We start from the raw sequence: 6,405 nt of genomic DNA, 5'->3' as shown, positions 1-6,405 counted from the left end.
CCACTTGGTCCTTTGTGGCCCAAGTTTCCATCCACATCTTGGATTTATTAGGCCCATTGATATTAAATTAAATATGTATTTGTGTTAAACATTTTCAGACCATTATATATATAATTTAACATCCCCGATAATATTTCCCACCTATATATTTCCCACCAAGTGGAGGTGGCGCCTCCCCTCCTATTGGGGGGGGCGAATCCTACTTGGGGTGGGAGTTGGACTCCCCCCATGGCTGGCGCACCAAGGGAGGCTTTCATCCCTTTGTGGCTGCCCTCTCCTCCCCTCCTGATACGTCCATTTTGCATCATGCTTTTATATCGATATTTATTGCATTATGGGCTGTTATTACACGTTATGTCACAACACTTATGCCTATTCTCTCTTATTTTACAAGGTTTACATGAAGAGGGAGAATGCCGGCAGCTGGAATTCTGGGCTGGAAAAGGAGAAAATATAAGAGACCTATTCTGCACAACTCCAAAAGTCCTGAAACTCCACGAAAGTTATTTTTTGAATTAATAAAAAACACTGGGAGGCGCTATTACCCACTATTACCCGATATTCACCGAAACCATTCCGGTGACCCCGAAATGCTTCCGGAACCTCTCAGAACTATTCTAGATATTAATGAAAAAATTCCACAAATATATCATCATCACTTCCCGTCCTATTAACACTCAGCAGATCATGATTAATTTAAGCTTTTGACCCCATAGGTTCGGTAAACCATAGACATGAACGAAACCCCTTCGCTCAATGACCGATACCGGAACCGTGGATAACCATATCGGTCCCTATGATTACACGAATGATATTTGAGTGAACCTTTCATTATCATGTGATGTTCCCTTTTCTTCGTGATACTTTACAAAACCCGATGTGCATCGGTATCCTCTTGAGTCATCACAATGCTCACTATACCGTTGCTCCATTACCTATTTTGTTCTTCTTTCTCATTGGCGTGTTCCGGCATCCCCGTGACGTAGTCACCTGTGTCTAGCCAAACGATGATGGATGCCATCACACTAAGAGGGCCCTAAGAATATCTCTCCATCATCGGAGGAGCAAATCCCACTCTCGAGCTATCCGGTCACTTGTCAAACTTTCTGGTGTGCCTGAAAGTTGTTGTTATGATCACCTTGTTACAGATGATGTTTGAGCAACCCCAAAGCCCACCATCTGGTAGAAAGTGACCGAGAGACTCTCATGGTCTGAGGAACTAAAACTCATGCTAACACTCCATGTTATAATACATAATTTCAGACAACATAATCACATAGTATAATAGACAAGTATTGGGTCGATTCAGTATGATCGTTCATCTAACGTCATACCCTCAATGTTAATTTAGGACTCTAGTTACACTTAACGATATCCTAAGACCCGGAAAACGTGATCACCATCAACACTTCAGCTAGTCTTAGAGGCGAGACTGGGAACCTATTGTTACTGTTTATCATTCCACACGTGCATATGACTTTTCCACTGAATCGCACATTTCAGGAACATAACAGTTATAGCATGAAATATAAACTCTTAAATATGAATACGGAAATAAAATAATACAATTTTATTGCCTGTAGGGCATATTTCTAACAGTCTCCCACTTGCATTAGTGTCAATAATCTCGTTAGCACTTTTAACTTCTACACCAATGGCATTCTGGTGGCAGTCCATGATTTGCTTGTGGTATAGACTTCGTCTATCGAATCTGAAAACTTCAGATCCGTGTGTATCAATTGCATTTCTATGCATCTATCATGCTTTCACACGAATTCATAATTTGTGTGAAACCGGCTTTGTATATATATTGAATCACTTGTAGAACCATTGATTCATTAGACTGAGTTATGGAACCACTATTAAGAATAGTGTTCCAATGATACAATCATCTAGAAACCATACCAAGCTCATGAATGAACTTCCGATTCATCACCCTTCATTTTTGTTTCTAAAGCAATAATATACTTAGCCTTCTGTTATGGAATTCACCACAGTAACTTTTTGGACCAATTCCAACTTACTATGCCACCATAAATCACTTTTATTTTGGAATTGAAAAATCACTTGGAGCACAGATGAAGATTTTATCGATATACTAGTTACAATGAGCCTTCATTGATGTAACTCCTTACAACGATCTCTTCATTTTCTCCGTGTACGAGAAACATGTCGTTAATCCTTAACGCATTTTTCATTGTTCTCCTATGATCAACAATTTGACCATACTAGTAACTTTTACTTACAACTAACTTGGAGTATTGGAAATATCTGATTGTTTACATACATGGAATACAAGTATAGTTGAAATCATATCTCGCTCATCAGTATTTCAGGATACCGACTCCTGCCATGTGACATTGATAAGAAACTTGATACGTCTCCAACGTATCTATAATTTATGAGGTATTCATGCTATTATATTATCCATCTTGGATGTTTTATATGCATTTATATGCTATTTTATATGATTTTTTGGGACTAACCTATTAACCTAGAGCCCAGTGCCAGTTTCAGTTTTTCCTTGTTTTTGAGTTCTACAGAAAAGGAATACCAAACGGGGTCCAATTGACGTGCCAATTTTTGATGATTTTTTATGGACCAAAAGAAGCCCCCGAAGTAAAAGAGTTGGGCCTCAAGAGTCCCGAGCCATCCACGAGGGTGGAGCGCGCGCCCTACCCCCCTGAGCGCGCCCCCCTATCTCGTGGATGACTTAGAGACCCCCTTGACGTGACACTGATGCCAAAAATTCCTATAAATACATAAACCCCCAGAAAGAAACCTAGATCGGGAGTTCCGCCACCGCAAGCCTCTGTAGCCACCAAAAACCAATCGGAACCCTGTTCCGGCACCCTGCCGGAGGGGGGATCCATCACCGGTGGCCATCTTCATCATCCCGGCGCTCTCCATGATGAGGAGGGAGTAGTTCACCCTCGGGGCTGAGGGTATGTACCAGTAGCTATGTCTTTGATCTCTCTCTCTCTCTCTCTCTCTCTCTCGTGTTCTTAATACGGCACGATCTTGATGTACCACGAGCTTTGCTATTATAGTTGGATCTTATGATGTTTCTGCCCCTCTATCTTCTTGTAATGGATTGAGTTTTCCCTTTGAAGTTATCTTATTGGATTGAGTCTAAGGATTTGAGAACACTTGATGTATGTCTTGTGTGGGATACCCGTGGTGACAATGGGGTATTCTATTGATCCACTTGATGTATGTTTTGGTGATCAACTTTCGGATTCCGTGACCTTGCGAATCTATGCATAGGGGTTGGCACACGTTTTTGTCTTGACTCTCCGGTAGAAACTTTGGGGCACTCTTTGAAGTTCTTTGTGTTGGTTTGAATAGATGAGTCTGAGATTGTGTGATGCATATCGTATAATCATACCCGCGGATACTCGTGGTGACATTGGAGTATCTAGGTGACATTAGGGTTTTGGTTGATGTGTGTCTTAAGGTGTTACTTTACTACGAACTCTAGGGTTGTTTGTGACACTTATAGGAATAGCCCAATGGATTGATCGGAAAGAATAACTTTGAGGTGGTTTCGTACCCTACAATAATCTCTTCGTTTGTTCTCTGCTATGAGTGACTTTGGAGTGACTCTTTGTTGCATATTGAGGGATAGTTATATGATCCAATTATGTTATTGTTGTTGAGAGAACTTGCACTAGTGAAAGTATGAACCCTAGGCCTTGTTTCGAAGCATTGCAATTCTGTTTTCACTCACTTTTACTGCTTGCTACCATGCTGTTTTTATATTTTCAGATTACAAATACCCATATCTACCATCCATATTGCACTTGTATCACCATCTCTTCGCTGAACTAGTGCACCTATACAATTTACCATTGTATTGGGTGTGTTGGGGACACAAGAGACTCTTTGTTATTTGGTTGCAGGGTTGTCCCACAGATTGATAAACCTTAGGTGATCCACTTGAGGGAAATTTGCTACTATCCTACAAACCTCTACACTTGGAGGCCCAACAACATCTACAAGAAGAAGGTTGTGTAGTAGACATCGAAACTCTTCTTGACATTTTACATACTAAGCTGCTTTAGTATTGTGTCAATATGTATCTTAGCTAAGTCCGATTAGACAATATTATCTCCATAGGTCATTATGTCTAATACCAAGACTATTCATTGCCAAAGTATTTTACAGAAAAACTAGTTTCAGTAAAGTCTTAATCTGTGTCAAGAAATTTACATATCTTCCAATCAACAATATGTCATGTACATATAGTGTTTAGAAATATTATCATGCTCCCACTTACTTTCCTGTAAATACAAGCATCTTCTCTTTACTCGATGAAATCAATTTATTTGACCATTTCATCAGTGCGAAGATTTCAACTCCATTCTGCTTGCTTCAGATCATTATAGGACCTCTTGAAGTTTGCATACTTACTAGCATCCTCTGGATCAACAAAATTACCTTGGATCGTATCAAACATACAACCTTGGTTCTATTTCCATCTCATGGGTATCATTTTGACATCCATCTATTTTATTTCATAATTGGAATATTTAATAATTGCTAGTTTAACCCGAACTGACTTTAAGTATTACTATGATGAGACAATCTCGTCATAGTCAATTCTTTGATCTTGTCATAAACTATTTGTAACAAGTCAAGTATTATAAAACATTTTACCTTTGTCAGTTTATAGATCCATTACTATTCTTTAGACTCTAAGTCTTTTGAAGGGTTTATCAAGTTCTAAGCTTGAATTATGTGAATGGATACCATCTCGGATTATGTTGGCATATAGCCAATTTTTGGAGTCAGGGCCCATCAACGCTTCTCTATGATTTATAGGTTCATTGTTTGCCCAACAATATTTCGTCTGCATACCACAAAGGTCTGCATGAATTTTCCCAACCTATATAGTTTAGCTGCAAGTTCGATCGTAGTCTCTATATCTCATGTAGAAGCTTTTGTATCAGTCGCGGTAAGAAATTGTAGAATTACTTCCAGTGTTTGTTTTCTTTGAGCTGATTATGAAGATTCCGCAATCTTGTCGAGTTGCACTGTCCCCCACTCACTCTTTTTTAGAAAAGATATTCTTCAAAACTTCTGCACTCTGTGGCAACACTTCGCCTCGGCGTAGTGATACAGGAATTTGGGATAACTTACAAAGTAGCACTTATTTCAATAAATTTGATGGCGCTCCTTTTGTATAAAAGCCACAGTCTCCAAAGCATCACTTTAAAAGTATATTCCTAAAATAATTAATCTCATCTTTGATCTCACCATGTCATACATAGTTTGGTTGCATCTACTCAAAACAATCTACTCTCAGTAGTGTTTGATATGAGCTAGGATCCTACCAGGTCTAGCCCTTAGGTTGTAGGGATGGAAGGGAGGATGCCGAGGGCCTCGGCACGGGCGACGGCGCATCGACACCGTGGCCGCACAATGAGAGGAGGTGGAGGCAGGGGTGGCTAGGGTTCTAGGATTCTGACTCCTAAGGGAGTCGGGCAATAGTTATGACTTATTGCTTAATTCCAAAAGGTGGCCTTACAAGTGTTTATATAATCCTTGAAGTGCCAATAAAAATAAAGATAAGTTGGGCTAAGCCCCTAACTAGACGTGGCACTAGGCCTCCGCCGGCTATACGAGACACCGGTCATAACATCTCTCCCCGCCTATGCAAATAGCTCGTCCTCGAGCTGGAAGTCTGGAAAATGCTGGCGGAACTCCTGGAGCTGCTCCCAAGTGGCGTCCTCCTCCGGAAGCCTTGCCATTGGATCATCAAATGCCACATGCTGGGGCGCTGTTGGGCCTTCAACACCTTTGCTGGGACCTGAAAAAGACGTCCATCGGAGGTTGGAGGAAGCGTCAGCGCAGCCGCGGGTGGATCACCGCGGAAAGGCTTGAGCAAGCCCACATGGAAGGCGTCGTAGATGCGCGTGCCGGGCGGAAGTTGAAGGCGGTAGGCGACCTTGCCGATGCATTCCACACGAAAAATGGGCCCGCGTAGCAAGGGCCCAGCTTGCGCTTAGCGTGCGGATCCAACGACTGTGTAGAGCGGTGAAGGAGCCGCAACCACACCTAGTCGCCCACCCCAAACTCCACCTTGCAGTGGTGGTCGTCGTAGTACTTCCTGGATAGCTGCTGGGCCTGGAGAAGATGCTGGCGCACCTCGGCAAGGATCTTGTCCCTGCCGCGGAGAAGGTCGCCAGCCACCTCCGTGCGGGCCGCCCCAGGGTCAATCGGTAAGATGGGCGATGGAGGACGGCCATAGACCACCTCAAAAGGTGTGGCGCGCAAGGTAGACTGGTAGGAGGTGTTGTAGCAGTACTCCGCCCATGCGAGCCAGGACACCCAAGCCTGGGGACGATCACCTGTAACACAGTGCAAATACATAGCAATCACCTTGTTGACCACCTCAGATTG

This window comes from Triticum dicoccoides, chromosome 4B (genome assembly GCF_002162155.2).
Source record: "Triticum dicoccoides isolate Atlit2015 ecotype Zavitan chromosome 4B, WEW_v2.0, whole genome shotgun sequence".
In the NCBI taxonomy this organism is placed as follows: domain Eukaryota; kingdom Viridiplantae; phylum Streptophyta; class Magnoliopsida; order Poales; family Poaceae; genus Triticum; species Triticum dicoccoides.
Note: the sequence above shows the minus strand (reverse complement) of the source record.